The sequence below is a fragment of the Eriocheir sinensis genome, chromosome 45, assembly GCF_024679095.1.
Source record: "Eriocheir sinensis breed Jianghai 21 chromosome 45, ASM2467909v1, whole genome shotgun sequence".
Lineage (NCBI taxonomy): Eukaryota > Metazoa > Arthropoda > Malacostraca > Decapoda > Varunidae > Eriocheir > Eriocheir sinensis.
This window is the reverse complement of record NC_066553.1, coordinates 9,064,137-9,081,462: the sequence shown is the minus strand read 5'-3', so window position 1 is coordinate 9,081,462 and position 17,326 is coordinate 9,064,137.

The following is a 17,326-nucleotide window of genomic DNA, read 5'->3' as shown; positions in this document are numbered from 1 at the left end:
ATGACCCTGGTGGTAGTCTGACCCTTCCTCTGTACCGTGAACCCAGAAACACATATTTGACAAGGCTTTCGTAGGAGCTGTAGGCCTTTCCAGGGGTAGTTTTATGACCCCGGTGGTAGTCTGCCCCTTTTTCTGTGCCATGAACCTTAAAAAAACACTCATGAAAACCCGATTGATCCTCTCCTTGACCTTTAGAAATAGTTGATGTGAGAAGCGATGGTGTCTTAAAATACAGCCCTTGATCACTCTCTGCAAAGGTGGCGGCCGTCAACGATACACCGCAAATTACATAGCTGGTGTTAGTTACGGCTTGACATTGATTTACTGCGAGAATAATTGAAGGTTCGCTTGAAGATTGGCAGTAGTTAGAATCAAGCTAATTCTAGTATATTAAGAAAGGAACGGCAGATCAGGGTGGTTTTAGTTGCGTTTATTACCCGTCGGCACTGAAGGAAGAGATTATAGGTGTTTGAAGTGTGATTACCTCCTGAAAGTTGAGGAATCGAGAGTCTTGATTGTAACAGCGTCTGGATCACGTGATTACAATGGTGAGGTATTTACGACGCCACCTGGGAGGGACAAGTGGCTCATATCAGACTTCCTCCTTTTTTCTCTCTCAAAGGATCGAATCATAGTGAGCTGTTGAGTTAATAGGAGAAAAACGGTTGAAACTACAAAAAGAGGGAGCGATAGATTTCCCAAAGAAGAGAATAATCGTAGCTGATTTAGCGGAGGAGAAAAATAAAGTCTGACATGCAACAAAGAAAGGATCGATAGCTGTGACGGAGGAAAGGGTGAGAAAGGAGGGAAAAAGAGGCGGGTCCAATCTTCACCATTAACGAAAACTACCGCGATCGTGTAAATTACTAAGAAAAGTGAAATGAACTGATGAACAAATTGCAGACGTAAAAGCGTTCGAAATATAAGATTTAAATATTGAAAACAGAAAAAAGAGAATGAATGAAAAAAAAATGGCATTCTTTATCTCGAAGGGGCAGAGGCGGCAATAGGGGAAAATAAGGTGGAAAATAACGTCCCCAGGTCTTGGATACGAGTTTACTGAAAGGGGGAAGAAAGAAAGACGGAAGGCGACTTGAATGGATGAGCAAATCGCAGTTTATCCCGAAGATGGCAGTGCAGGAAAACATGGCACACGGATCCTACCACCTAACCTGTAGACTTAAATATGAGTTTGATATGGAAGGAGGAAAGAAAGGAAGACAGGAAACGACTTGAAGCGATGAGCAAATTACAGACTTTATCCTGAAGTGGGAGTGTGGGAAAATACGGTACTCTGCTCTTAAAGATGGGGTTGAAATTGAAGGAGGGGAGAAATAATGAAAAGGAAAAGATTTTATAGATGAACGAATTACAGACTTTATCCTGAAGTGGCAATGTGGGAAAATACGGTACTCTGCTCCTAAAGATGGGGTTGAAATTGAAGGAGGGGAGAAATAAAGAAAAGGAAAAGATTTGAATAGATGAACGAATTACAGACGTTATCCTGAAGGTGTCAACGTGGGAAGATAAGGTAGTCAGGCCTTAAATATAGGTGTGAACTTGGAGGAAATAAGAAAGAAATTAGAAAGAGAAAAGACTTGAATGGACGAACAGATTATAAGCTCGGTGTGGGAGTTGAGAAGGTGGGAGTAAAGGAAGGTGTGTTGTTCGTGGGCATATTTGGGTTTGATATTGAAGAAAGAAGGCAAAAAAAAATATAGATAAAACTTGAATAGTGAACAAATTACAGACCATCTCGAAAGTAGAAAGATCAGGAGGTGTAAGGAAAGGTGTGTGTGGGTAAGAAGGAGGGTGCTGGAGATGAGAAGGAAGGGGGGATGTGGAAGGAGGCGAAAGAAGGGGAAAAGGATGAATTAGGATGGAAGAAAATAATGAAAGGAAGCTAAGGAGAAAGGTTAAAAGGCCTTGAGGAGGAATGAGAGGAAAGGGAAGGAGGGAAGGAGATGTGGGTATGAACTTGATATTACAGTAAAAAAAGGACAAAAATACAGGGAAAAATGACATAGACGAAGAAATTACAGACCATCTCGAAAGCGTGTTAAGAAAAGTTGTGTGGGTGGTGGGCATGTTTGATATTAAAGGAAAAAAGGGAAAAAAGCAGGAAAATGACAGACTATCTCGAACGTGGAAAGATGAGGAGGTGTGAGGGAAGGTGTGTGGGTGGTGGGCATGTTCTAATACTAAAGGAAAAGAAAAGAAGAAAAAAAACAGGAAAATGACAAATGGGGGAACAAATTGGAGACTATCTTGAAAGCGTGTTGAAGAAGAAGTGTAAGGAAAGATGTGTGAGTGGTGGGCATGTGTTTAATTTAACGGAAAAAATGAAAAAAACAGGAAAATGACAAATGGGGGAACAAATTGGAGACTATCTTGAAAGGGTGTTGAGGAAAAAGTGTAAGGAAAGATGTGTGGGTGGTGGGCATGTTTAATTTAACGGAAAAAATTAAAAATAAATACAGGAACATGACAAATGGAAGAACAAATTAAAGACTATCTTGAAAGGGTGTTGAGGAAGGATGTGTGGGTAGTGGGCATGTGTTTAATTTAACGGAAAAAAATGGACAAAAAAAAAATTGAAATAACGAATGGACGAGGAAATTACAGACAGTCTCGAAAGCGTGTTGAGGGGGAGGTGTGAGGAAAGACATGTGGGTAGTGGGCATGTGTTAGATATAAAGGGAAAAATGTCACCCCTCAAAAACACACACACACACAAAAAAAGAGAAATAACGAATGAACGAAGAAATTACAGACACTCTTGAAAGCATGTTTTGGAGGAGGTGTGAGGAAAGACTTGTGGGTAGTGGGCATGTGTTAGATTTAAAGGAAAATGTTCCCCGAAAAAAATAACGAATGGACGAAGACATTACAGACAGTCTCGAAAACGCGTGAAGGAGGAGGAGGAGGAGGAGGTGTAAGGAATGACTTGTGGGTAGTGGGCATGTGTTAAATTTAAAGGGAAAAAATGTCACCTCCCCCAAAAAACAAAAAAAACAAAAGAAATAACGATTGGACGAAAAATTACAGACAATCTCGAAAACGCGTGAAAGAAGAGGAGGTGTGAGAAAAGCTGCGTAGGTGGTGTGCATGTGCTTAATACTGAAGGGTAAAAAAATACGAAAAAAAAACAGGGAAATGACAAATGGGTGAACAAATTACAGGGAATCTCGAGAGCGTGTTAAAGAGAAGATGTGAGGGAAGGTGTGTGGGTGGTGGGCATGTTTGATATTAAAAGAAAAAAGGAAGAAAAAACAGGGAAAAATGACAAATAGACTTAGAAATTACAGACTGTCTCGAAAGCGTGTTGAGAAAGAGAAGGTGTGAGGAAAGGCGTGTGGGTTTGGGACATTAAATTAATATGAATGAAAGAAGGACAAAAAAACAGGGAAAATGACATATAAAAGAAGAAATTACAGACTATCTCGAAAGCGTGTTGAGAAAGGGAGGTGTGAAGAGAGGCGTGTGAGTTTGGGGCTTTAGTTTAATATGAATGAAGGAAGGACAAAAAAAAAGGGGAAAATGACATATAAAAGAAGAAATTACAGACTATCTCGAAAGCCGTGTTGAGAAAGAAGTGTGAAGAGAGTCGTGTGAGTTTGGGGCTTTAGTTTAATATGAATGAAGGAAGGACACAAAAAAAAAAAGGGAAAAATGACATACAGAAGAAAAATTAGACTATCTCGAAAGCCGTGTTGAGGAAGAGGTGTGAAGAGAGTCGATTGGGTTTGGGGTCATTAGTTTAATATGAATGAAGGAAGGACAAAAAAAAAAAGGGAAAAATGACATATAGAAGAAAAATTACAGACCTCGAAAGCGTGTTGGGAAAGAGAAGGTGTGAGGAAAGGCGTGTGAGTCCTTTCTATGCGTTTAATGTTGAAGAAAGAAAAACTCCGTGAACAAAAAATCGGATAAATGGATTACCTAATTTCAAAGGCGTGGGTTTAGTTACGATCTCGCTCCGCCCGTTACCTGCTCTGTCTGTCGGAAGGCCTGGGCTGTGTGCGGAGTCTTCAGGAAATGAGTGAAAGGAGTTAATTAAAGAGGAAAACAAATAGACTTTACTGATTACAAAGGTAGGGTTAGTTACGGGTTCACCTGAGGCGTGAGGGGAAGGGAAGTGATTGGAAGGGAAGGGAAGGAAGGGGAAGGGTGGAAGGAAGGATGGGAAGGGAAGGAAGGGAAAGGAAGGAAAGGGAAGGGAAGAGAAGAGAAGGAAAGGAAAGGGAAGGAAGGAAGAAGGAAAGGGAGGAAGGGAAGGGAAGGAATAGAGGAATGGAAGGGAAGGAAAGGAAGGTAAGGGAAGGAAGGGAAAGAGAGAAAGAGAAGGGAGGAAGGGAAAGGAGGGGATGGAAAGGAAGGTATGGTAAGGAAGGGAAAGAGAGAAATGGAAGGGAGGAAGGGAAAGGAGGGGATGGAAGGGAAGGGAAGGGAAGGGAAGGGAAAGGGAAGGGGAGGAAGGGAAGGGAAGGGCGTCAGATTGGTTCAGTTAGCGTTTTTTCTCCTCCATAAAAACGAGTAAAATAACCTAATTCCGGGAACTCGAAAGGATAATTGACTGACTACAAAAAAAAAAAAAAATGGAATTGGCTTTGATGGTCGTTAATGAGCAGAAAAAAACGTTGCCGTGATAATGGTATTTGGTTGAATTTCAGGAAGCAAAAAAAAAACGGGCAATTTGACAGGAAAACAAGTAGATTGGCTATTTACAGAAGCGGCGCTAATTGCTTTGCTGAACAGGTGTGAGGGACAGGTATCATGATCGGGAGTATTTGTTGAAGTCGGTGAAAGGTTGTTGTTATTTTTACAGGAAGGGCAGGAAACAAAAACAACAGCAACAATAACAAAATAAAAACGCTAGATGCTGCCCCAAATAAAGAAAAAAAATAATGAGAGGCTGAAAGAGAGGTCATTTTCGGGTGGAGAGGTGTCAAGCAGTTCTATAAAAGGTAAATGATCGGCCCCCGAGTATAAGGGAAGCGATAGGCACGATTTTAAACATGACCCACATTGCCAGGGGGTTCAGTGGGGTGGGTGGTGCCTGAAATCTAATCCAATTTGAACCTTAGTAACGAAAACAGCGTCACTTTTTACCCTCCTGCCCCCGTGACGAAACCCCGCTGACTGAGGCGTGCCCGAAGGGGAAGAAAACGGGGTGACGGTGTGAGGCCAGGGGGGTCTGTTTTCTTTGTGGTTTGGTCCTTTGAAACATGGCCCGTATCCTCACAGACTTTCGGCTCTCACAACAACTCTTTCCAAAGGCCACAAGGGAGATTAGGCGGCTTCTGATGTGTTTCTTTTTACGTTCATGGTGCCAAAGCCTGTTCAACTATCACCAGGCTCGCAAAGCTTTCCATACTCATAAAACTCATAAAGCACCCTCTGGGAAAGCCTTAGCCCCTTGACTGCGGATTTCCTACAGTCAAACCTCACCAAGCTACAGAAATGGGACAAAAAGTGGCTGCTAGAATTCAATGAAGAAAAATGTAGACTCCTGCACCTTGGGAGGGGATATCCAGCACACCAATACCACATGGGAAACACTCCACTATCCACCACAGGGGCAGAGAAAGACCTGGGACTGTATGTTACCAGGCTACCAGTGAAGGCGAAATACGTGCCAATCGCAGCGGACGGGTTAACAATTGTTGGTGTATAAGCACAGATATGTTTGAAAGTAGAGCGTGTAGAAATAAAGATGCAGTGGTCGTGCTCATTAAAAAAAATACCAAGTTGATACAGTTAGCTACGTTCATGGTGCAAAGACATTTCAAGTATCACCAGGCTCGTAAAACTACCCATGGAAATGCACACTACCTCTGCGAAAGCTTTATCACATGTGGGTGTGTAGGCTCCGAAATGCTCGAGATGTGAGGGAAGGTGTGTGGAAGATGGGCATGTTTGATATTAAAGGAAAAAAAACGAAAAAAAAAACGGAAAAATAACGTAGAAACGAAGAAATTGCAGACTATCTCGAAAGCGTGTTGAGAAAGAGGTGTGAAGAGAGGCGTGTAGGTTTGGGGCGGTGTAGTGGTCATGATCGTTGAAAAAAAAAGGTAATATTTAGTTAGGTTCATTGTGCAACAGCCACTGAAACTAACCAGGCTCATAAAACTACCCTTGGAAATACGCACAACCTCTGGGAAAGCCTTGTTATATATGGGTGTGTAAGCCTAGAAGTGTTTGAAAATATGAAACGTGTGGAAATAGAGGTGCAGTGGTCTTGATCATTCACACCCACACACAAAAAATCTGAAGATAAGTCAATGCAGGGAGTTCAACGATAAAACACAAAAAAACTCCTGATCACAAAGGCGTCGTTAGTTATGAGCATGCACAGGGAAGCGATAAGGCTGCAGAGCTCGTGGTCAATAGCCGAAATCTCAAGAATCAGGTAAAGCAGGCGGTTCAGCGGGGAAATAAACAAGCCTGCTGATTAGAGACGCGGCGATAGTTACGGCGGTGCGCAGGTGTTGTGTGGGGGCAGGTAGTGTGAGCGGGGCCATTACCTGAGCCCTGAGAAAGCTAGTAAAATTCAGGTGTAATTCATATGGAAAACGAATGGACTGGCCGATTAGAGAGGCGAGTGTACTTATTGCATATCCCGAGAACATGCAAACAGGTGCTCATGTTCTGATGGGTAGGATTTTTTATTCAGGAAACGCAAATATGTGTGACTGAAGCAGAAAAAGGGTATGATGAGAACGGCGAAGTTATTAATGGGTGTGTGCTGAAGAGCTTGGTAAAAAATTAGTGCAAAGGTTTATTGATCTTTTAATTTGGTTACGAATCTCTCTCTGGAAACGCAAACAAGGGTGACTCAAGCAGAAATAAGACTGTAATGAGAAAGGAAAGGTTACTAATGCAGGACTAGGTGTGTGTTGAAGAGCTTGGTAAAGGAGTGCAAAGATTGATTGTTCGTTTAATTTGGTTACGAATCTCTCTCTGGAAACGTTAACAAGGGTGACTAAAGCAGAAAAAAATGACTGTAATGAGAAAGGAAAGGTTACTAAGCAGGACTAGGTGTGTGTTGAAGAGCTTGGTAAATTAGTGCAAAGATTGATTGTTCGTTTAATTTGGTTACGAATCTCTCTCTGGAAACGCAAACAAGGGTGACTAAAGCAGAAATAAGAAAGGAAAGGTTACTAATGCAGGACTAGGTGTGTGTTGTAGAGCTTGGTAAAGGAGTACAAAGATTGATTGTTCGTTTAATTTGGTTACGAATCTCTCTCAGGAAACGTTAACAAGGGTGACTCAAGCAGAACAAAATGACTATAATGAGAAAGGAAAGGTTACTAATGCAGGACTAGGTGTGTGTTTGAGTTCGTGGTAAAGGAGTGCAAAGGTTTATTGATCGTTTAATTTGGTTAGGAATCTATTTCAGGTAACGCAAACACAGGTGACTGAAGCTAATAAAAAAGTATAATGAAGAAGCCGAGGTTACTGATGCAAGACTAAGTGTGTGTTTGAGTTCGTGGTAAAGGAGTGCAAAGGTTTATTGATCATTTAATTTGGTTAGGAATCTATTTCAGGTAACGCAAATACAGGTGACTGAAGCTAATAAAAAAGTATAATGAAGAAGCCGAGGTTACGAATGCAAGAATAAGTGTGTGTTTGAGTTCGTGGTAAAGGTGTGCAAAGGTTTATTGATCGTTTAATTTGGTTAGGAATCTTTCTCAGGAAACTCAAACACAGGTGACTGAAACAAAAGAAAAGGTATAACGAGGAAGCCGAGGTTGCTAATGCAGGACTAAGTATGTGGGAGGGCGTGGTAAAGGCGTGCAAAGGTTAACTATTTGAATGCGGATTTCCTACAGTCAGACCTCGCCAAGCTTCTGGAATGGAGCAAAAGGTGGCTGTTACAATTCAATGAAGAAAAATGTAAAGTCCTGCACCATGGGAGGGGATATCAAGCACACCAATACCATATGGCAAACACTCCACTATCCACCACAGAGGCAAAAAAAGACCTGGGACTATATGTTAACAGGCTACCAGGGAAGGCCAAATCCGTGCCAATCGCAGCGGACGGGTTAACAATTGTTCGTTTAATCAGCAAAGTAGGAAAAAGAAGTTCAGTACATAGGCGCCAAATGGATTGAGATACTAGCCATGGTGGTGTTCTCTGCGTTACTGCTCGAGGACATGGAAGAAGGTGTATTTATCGACGGAAGCTCCAGGAACCATGCAATAAGAGCCTGCAGTGAATAAGCGAGGAAGGAAAAGAAGAACAAATGGATCAAGAAATTAGAAAGTCTACGTTATTTATGAGCCCACTTTGAAGATATAGCGTGGATAAGGTGCTTGAGAGAGAGAGAGAGAGAGAGAGAGAGAGAGAGAGAGAGAGAGAGAGAGAGAGAGAGAGAGAGAGAGAGAGAGAGAGAGAGAGAGAGAGAGAATTACAAAGGTACGACTTATTTACGGTACCACCTGACTGCATGAATGGCGTGGAAAAGATGATTGAGTCCTGCTTTAGAGGGACTTCCGTGTGTGTGTGTGTGTGTGTGTGTGTGTGTGTGTGTGTGTGTGTGTGTGTGTGTGTTATGCAGAAGCCACAGGTTCGACAAATGTAAGGGGTGGCGTGTCAGTATGCAGTCCGTCGTCCGGCATAGTGTTCCCTCGCCCCGTGACGGTCGGCGCGGGTCGGGTGAGTGAGTGAAGCCTTCTGGGAGCGAGTGTAATGACGCGGAGTGGAGGAAAAGTGCGAAGCGAGAGACAGACAAAGAGAGAAAATAAATACCTGACGTGACTGAAAATTCGTGAAGATGTGATGTCCACGACGCACGAAAAGAAGGGAAGTATTAGATTAAGTAATTATAGAGAGAACGAGAGAAACACGAAGAAATCTGGAGAAAAACGTGAAAAAAAGACGAATTAGGGGAATGGAAACAGCATAATTGGAACACATCACTGCGGAAATAGATATTTTTTTTATAAGCGTGAAAGTAGGATAAAATATGATAGAGGAAATGGACAAAATGCGGAAATTAATTTTTCATACAGCTGTGAAAATGTTAGTTATAATAATAATAATGATAATAATAATAACAGTAACAACAATAATAATAATAATAATGATAACAATAATAATAATAATAATAATAATAATAATAATAATAATAATAATAATAATAACGATGATAATAATAGTAATAATAATGTTAATAGAAAGGATTATGATAAATGATAATGATAATTGGAAAGAAAACGCAAATTAAAAGAAAGGAAAATGATAGTAGTACTGCTTGTAATAATAGTAATAGTAATGTTATAAGGAAGAGGAGGTCAACAAATATCTCATTAACTTTTCTTCTCTTTTAATTACAGGTGAGTCGAGGAGCTGAAGGGTGTGGACGAGCAGCCGCGGAGGTAAGGCGGACATTGTTGTTGTTGTTGTTGTTGTTGTTGTTGTTGTTGTTGTTGTTGTTAGTGTTATTGTTATTGTTATGAACTTCGTTAGTCGTATTATGAAGACGTTTAACAAGTTGGAGGAGGAGAGAGGAAATACGTTTGACAATCGTGGCGAGTGTATTCCGCCTCCGTGGTTAAGTGGTTAGCACGCCGATCTACGAATCCACGGGCCTGGGTTCGAATCCCGGCAAAGGCAGTCAGCGCACAGTCCACCCAACTTGTCGATTAATGGGTCACGGGCCAGTGTGACGAGGATGAGCACCGAGGCCACGCACCGCCGTAGCGTATGCCCCCAACCTTACTTTCGCTTAGTGCCGCTTTCACAGTCATTTTGTTTGTTTTGATCGTTACCAATGGCGGCGATAACCGTTATAGTATTTCCACGTGAAACTGGCCGATGGGAAGTGGCGGCTGCGGGGTTAGCCTAGCACCGCACCTTACCACACACCTTCAACACCTCTCGCTTCCTCTGCAGCCGCCACTACCCCATACGCCAGGTTCACGTGGAAAACTATAGCGTCGGTCGCCGCCATTGGTAACGATCAAAACAAACAAAGTGACTGTGAAAGCGGCCCTTAATCCCGACTTACTTCGCTTGAGACGTTTTCTAGAGGTATGGAGGATGGCTCAGGTGTCACCCTACTTTTTGTTTGGTCATGAGACGCCGCGCTTGTGTCTCAGAGGTCAGGCCACCAACCAGTGTCCACCATCTGGCCGACGATGATAAGGCGGCGCCGTCACTTTCTCTTTCACTCTGTCGCCGTAGGTTACATACATCGTGGCCGCCGACTCGTCCCACTACAATACCCAATCCTTTTGTAATGTTTAGCCTACAGGAGGTTGGGTATTTCCATGGCTAGTTGTATGAGCCCAGGGATGGTTTGGCAAGGCTTCTGCGCCATGGATGTGAAAAGCGATCATGAGAACCCGACTAATGTTTTTGAGACCTTTGGAAATATTTGTTGTTTGGAAATATTTTGAGACCCGAAAACGTCCGAGAATACTGGCCTTAGCATTGCGGAAAGTTGGAAAGTTTCGTTTAGTCGGCGCAACATCTGTGGTCATATGCCGGAGAGAGACAGAAGGGGAAGGAATTCTAGGAGAAGGCAACAGACCCCAGGAGACGGGACACAACCCCCGATTAATACCTGGTACCCATTCACTGCTGGGTGGACAGGGGCGTAGGGTATCGGAAAACTCGCCCAAATTTTCTCACTCCACCCGGGAATCGAACCCAGGCTCTCTTGGTCGTGAGCCGAGTGTGCTAACCACTGCACCACGAAGCCCCCTTTAGTATGGCGGTGATGTCTTAACGTCCGCCCGGTGTTCCTTGAGCCTAGCATGCAAGCCCCTACCAGCCCCATCGAAGTAGCTGCTCTCACACCCGCCGCAGGGCATTCCGTATATCACACTGTCCGTGCTCTTCCTCCCGCCACTTTTTCGCGCCAGTTCAGCGACTCGGGGTCCCTCGCATTGGCCATTAGGTAGCCGCGCGACGTGAAGGTCTCCCTCGAGGCCGCGCCAAGTCCGACTCAGCGACGACCGGGTATTTCCACGGTGGCTTTTTTTCCGCTTTCTCTGCCTTTCCTTTCCATTATCGCCTCTGCTCGCCCTCGTAACGGCTACTCCTGTGTGTGTGTGAGAGAGAGAGAGAGAGAGAGAGAGAGAGAGAGAGAGAGAGAGAGAGAGAGAGAGAGAGAGAGAGAGAGAGATGAAAAATCCGCAGTCACGTATTCCGCAGGGAGCTTGTTGGCTTGATGTTAGAGAGAGAGAGAGAGAGAGAGAGAGAGAGAGAGAGAGAGAGAGAGAGAGAGAGAGAGAGAGAGAGAGAGAGAGAGAGAGAGAGAGAGAGAGAGAGAGAGAGAGAGAGGAAACGTAGGTGCATGAGTCAACTAACCAAACGTAACATAATTTAACTTTAGGGAGAAATGGAAGGAGATATGGAGCGAGCGGACGAGGAGGAGGAGGAGGAGGAGGAGGAGGAGGAGGAGGAGGAGGAGTGATATTGCCAGATAAACAGATAAGCAAAAGGAGAGGGAGCGGAGTAGTCAGACAAGCAGAAAGTGGGCACGAAGAATATTAGGCAAGGAGAACAAGCAATATGTAGATGCAGTAAGACATGGCACTGAACACTAAGAGGATGAGAAGGAGAGGAAGGAAGGAGTAAGGTCGGTAAGCACAAAGGAGAAGGAAGAGAGGAGGAAGTACTTAAGGAGGGTCTAGGCAGGAAGGAAGGGAGATAATAGTCTGATAGGAAGGTAAGCAGGTAGTTAGGTAGGCAGGTAAATGGTAGGTGAGTCAGAATGTGCGGGGTCTGCTACCAAAAACTTATTTAAAACTATTCATCCCACGAGAGGTAAGCAGGAGAGGAGGTAGACAGACAGACAAGATGATGGAATAGCAGGGAGGAGGAACATTAACAGGAAAGAAAGTAAGCCAGGTATACAAGTAGTTAAATTGAGGAAAACAGACTTGTAATTATGTTGGTAAATAAGGAGCAGGAGAAACATAGACAATCAGGAAGAGAAAGACAAGCTAGTTAGACAGGTAGACACTGAGGAAATGAGACAGGTTGTTATGTAAGCTAGATGAGGAAGAGGAACGCGGTCAGGTGGGAAGATAGGACAGGTAAATGACCAGGTAGACACGTAGAGATAAAATGACAGGTAGAGAAATGTAGATGGGTAGAAAGATAATGACACCGTTGTAGATAGGTAAGGAGGAGAAACTGAGACAAAAATGAAAGTAAGGTAGATAAACATATAATCAGGTAAGTACATAGAGATAAACAGACAGCTGAGTAGATAGGTAAGCTAGGTAAAGGAAGGCAAGGCAGGTTTGTAAGTATGCAGGTAGGTACAAAGAGGCAAACAAACAGACAGGTAAGAAGGCAGGCGAGCAGGGGGGAAGAGGAACACAGACAGACAGGTAGGAGACACAGCAGGCAGCGCGGCCCAACAGAACTTTGCAACTGTTCATCCCGGGAGAGACGCGCCGGGAAATATTGTCAAGTTGGGCACAAAAACTTTAGCGGCGGGAGGCAGCCAGCGACCCCTCCTCCTCCTCCTCCACCTCCTCCTCTTGCTTCTCCTCCTCCTCGTCGTCCTCCTTGTCCTCGTCCTTTCGTCCTCCTCATCCTCGTCCTCCTCTTCCTCCTCTATTTTTCCTCCTCTTCACTACCACCCTCCTCACACACACACACACACACACACACACACACACACACACACACGCACACACGTACACGCACGCACCTGGCCACCGCTGTTCTTTTATTTACATATCCTCCTGCCGCTCGCATTGCCGGAGCTAACTACCTGGAGGAGGAGGAGGAGAAAGAAGAAGAAGAAGGAGAAGAAGAAGAAGAAGAAGAAGAAGCGGAAGAAGAAAGAAAGCAAGAAAGAAAGAAGAAAAAGAAGGAAGAAAGGATGGATAGGTTTGAATTATTACTGGAGTGAGATAAAAAAGAAGGATTTGAATCTATGGGAAAGGAGCTACAAAGGATGATGGGCAGGGAGAGGACGGATATGGTAATAGGATTAGGATACGTTAAATTAGATGAAGAAGAAGAAGAAGAAAAAGAAGAAGAAGAAAAAGATGATGAAGATGAAGAAGAAGACGAAAAGTAGAAGAAAAAGAAACAGAAGAAGAAGAAGAAGTAGTAGAAGCGGAAGAAGAAAGAAAGAAAGAAAAAAAGAAAGAAAGAAAGAAAGAAGAAAGAAAGGAGGGATAGGTTTGAATTATTACTGGAGTGAGATAAAAAGAAGGATTTGAATCTGTGGACTAGACTGGTTTAATAATAGAGTGATTAACTAGTTGGGCTGAAAGTCATGTGGTGGGAGTCAACAGGATCAATGACTTCAAGAAAAGGTTAGATGAATTAATGGATAATGAGGAGGATTAGTGACAGGTGGGGTGAGGTTTAAAGGAGCTACCCTCAATAAGTTTACCGGCCTCTTGCAGACTCCTCCTCATGTTCTGATGCAATGAATAGATGAGTAATAGGTGAAGGTTATGAAAGGGAAGCAAGAAGTATACGGATAAGGCTCTTTTTAGTTTTGTTATACTTTTGTTTTGCTAAAGAAGAAAAAAACAGAACATAACAGACCACACGATAAATATTCAAGAAAGGGAGAAAGGAAAAGAAGAAAAAGGATAATAAGTTGATAAATTATGTAGTGAATTGTTGGAGAGAGAGAGAGAGAGAGAGAGAGAGAGAGAGAGAGAGAGAGAGAGAGAGAGAGAGAGAGAGAGAGAGAGAGAGAGAGAGTTTATTATTACTTTTTGTGTACAGAGTGTTGTTGCCAGTAAGGAAGAGGAGGAGGAGGAAGAGGAAGAGAAGGAGGAGGAGGAGGAGGAGGAGGAGGAGGCCTGTGCACGCATCCAGTGTGAAATAGGTCTTTGGAAAGCAATTTTTAGCAACAATGGGAGTGAATGGGCGGACGAGTCTTGGTGAGCCGGGAGAAGAAACACAGCCCTCCTCCTCCTCCTCCTCCTCCTCCTCCTCCTCCTCCTCCTCTTTCTTCTAGCTTGTAGTGTAGATGCTTTCCTTGTCATGATATTTTTACTATTTTTCACTTGTTTTTTATTTTCTCATTTTCTTTTCCTGTTTCTCTTTTGTTTCTCGATAGACGAAGATGGACACACTAGACACAGCAGAATCACACACCTTATATACAGTGAAGTAGATAGGAAGAAATAGAGAATAACGATATAATAGATAATCGAAGGTAGACTCACTCAAGACAACAAAATCACACTCGAAAAACATAGTGAAGTAGATAAAAATAAATAGAATAATAGTAAAGTAGATAATAGAATAGACTACATCCAGGAACCAAAATAGCGACAGAGGAGTGCAAGAACAGAGAACAGACAGACAGACAGACAGACAGACAGACTAATATGACCCCTGACGCAGAACAAGGCATCACACGCTCACTTTGAAGTCCCAATACACATTTCTTCCCCCGGCCGTCAATTGAGGCGAGTGATCATGTTTTTCCTTCGCTTTTTCCTTCATTTCCTTTCCTCTTGTCCTTCTCTGTTCCTTCCTTGTATTCCCTCCTCAGTCATATTTTCCCTTTTTCCTTCCTTCTGTTTTCCTATTTTCCTCGCTTTGCCTGTTTCCTCTTTCCCTCTCTCCTTCGTTCTTAACTTTACCTCCCATCCATTACTCATTTTTCCTCTCTTTTTTCCCCTCCAATTTTCTTCCATTCGCCTGTTTCTCCTTTCCCTCTCCCTCACTCCCCCTTTTCCCAACCCCCTCCCTTTCTTCATTGCTCCCTTTCTCTCTTCCAAACCTACCTCCCTTCCTGTCCTCCCTTTCTTCCCTGCTCCCTTTCCTCTCCCTTCCTCTCCATCCTTCCTCTCTCCTCGTCCCTTCCTTTCAACCGTGCTTTCCTTCCCTCGCTTTCTCCCTCGCTACCCATTCTTCCTCCGTCTCTCTCCCCTTCTACCCTGCTCCCCTTTCTCTCTCTCTCCTCCCCTCTTAACAATACCTCCCTTCACATCCCCTCCCTTTCTACCGTCTCTTCCTTTCTTCCTTCCCTCCATTTCCTGCCATCCTCCTTCTCTCCCTTCCCTCTTTCCCTCCATCTCCTATCTCCTTCCTAACCCTCCTTCCTTCTCTATATCCTGTCTTCTCTCCCTATTTCCTCTCTACCCTCCACCCTCACTCCCATTTCTCTCACTCTCCCTCTCTGCCCTTCCTCCCTTCTCCCCCCTCCCCCCATTCCATCCCTCTCCCCCACTATTCCCCCCACCCCCATACGTATGTTCATGTCGCTGTCTTTTGAGCAATTTCGTCACGAGTTATAAGAAATCGAAAAAAAAAAAAATTGATGTGGACACTCGAAGGGGAGAGACGCGGCGCCGGAGGGACGGAGGAAAGAAATCAATGTAGGCGAAGATCAAAGGGAGGGAAAGAAAGAACGGGACAAGAAAGAGAGAGAAGAGGAAAGAAAGAGAGGAAATGAGAGGCAGGCGGCGCGAGGCAAGGCAGGCGTGCACGGTCAAATGGGCAGAGAGAGAGAGAGAGAGAGAGAGAGAGAGAGAGAGAGAGAGAGAGAGAGAGAGAGAGAGAGAGAGAGAGAGAGAGAGAGAGAGAGAGAGAGAGAGAGAGAGAGAGACTAAACTAGACACCAAAAGAAAGAGAAAATAATCGATAAAACCTAATTTCTGCATAAATAGATAAATAAATGAATGGATATAGTGATAGATAGATAGATAGATAGATAGATAGAGAGAGAGAGAGAGAGAGAGAGAGAGAGAGAGAGAGAGAGAGAGAGAGAGAGAGAGAGAGAGAGAGAGAGAGAGAGAGAGAACTAGACAGCAGAAGGGAGAGAAAGAAAGTCAATAAATCCGAACTTTTGCATAAATAGATAAATAAATGCATAATTATATAGTGATAGACAGATAGATAGATAGATAGATAGATAGATAGATAGATAGATAGATGTAATTAAACAAACCAAATAAAAAAAAATCAAATATTCAACAGAAAGACTCCCTGAAAGATGCAGAGAAAGACCTACAAAATAAAAAATAATAATACGACAAAAAAAACCCATAATAAAACAGGAGAATAAGAGAGAATAAGAAAAAAAAAACGAAGAAATAAGAGAAATAAACAAAAATAATCACACAAGAAAAATGATAAACACAAATTGACAATGACAGACAGGAAACGTGATAGAAAGACAGACACAAAGAGAGAAAGGTGGATGAAGATAGAGAGAGAGAGAGAGAGAGAGAGAGAGAGAGAGAGAGAGAGAGAGAGAGAGAGAGAGAGAGAGAGAGAGAGAGAGAGAGAGAGAGAGAGAGAGAGAGAGAGAGAGAGAAGAATAGTGACAGAAAAACGAAGATAGACAGGAGGGATGATAGAAAGACCCAAAAAGAGACAGGCACACAATGATTGACAGCGACGATGATAGAGAGAGACAGAGACAAAAATGTTGTTAGGTAGAAAGTGACAGAGACAAGCAAATGAAGATGGACAGGAAAAACGCTAGAGAGACAGAAAGACAGACAGAGACAGGAAGAGTGGAAGACAAAAATACAGTGTGTCGAAGTAAAACAGACTAACAAAAAGAGACGGGAACACATGAAAAGGCACACAGGAAAATAAAATGAAGACTCACAAACTGGCGACGAACGGGAAGGAAAATAGTGAAAAGGAAAAGATAGAAATAAATGAAAATGTGGATAGAGAGAGAGAAAAGGAAGCTACAGACATATGGAGAGAGAGAGAGAGAGAGAGAGAGAGAGAGAGAGAGAGAGAGAGAGAGAGAGAGAGAGAGAGAGAGAGAGAGAGAGAGAGAGAGAGAGAGAGAGAGAGAGAGAGAGATAACCAGACAAGGGAACGGAGAGAGACAGATAGAATTGGACAGACAGAAGATTGGAAAAGAAAAAAAATGGAACCATACACACACACACACACACACACACACACACACACACACACACACACACACACACACACACACACACGCACACACACACACACACACACACACACACACACACACACATATATATAGCACCCCTCCCCTCCCATTTTCCCTCTCTCCTTCTTCCTCCTCTCCTCCCACCCTCCCCCCTCACCCCATTCCTACTTATGCGGCACATTATTCTCCGGAAAGTGTGTGACATTACGTTTGTCGGCGGCCGATTACAGCGAAACAGGGTCATGAGAGAGAGAGAGAGAGAGAGAGAGAGAGAGAGAGAGAGAGAGAGAGAGAGAGAGAGAGAGAGAGAGAGAGAGAGAGAGAATTTCAATCACCTGGAATGTATTTATCTTCTTTTCTCGCGTCTATCTCCATCAGCCTTCCTATTCTTCCTCGTACTCTCCTCTCTTCGTCTTCTTGCCTTTCTTCTCTTTCTTTCCTTTCTTCTA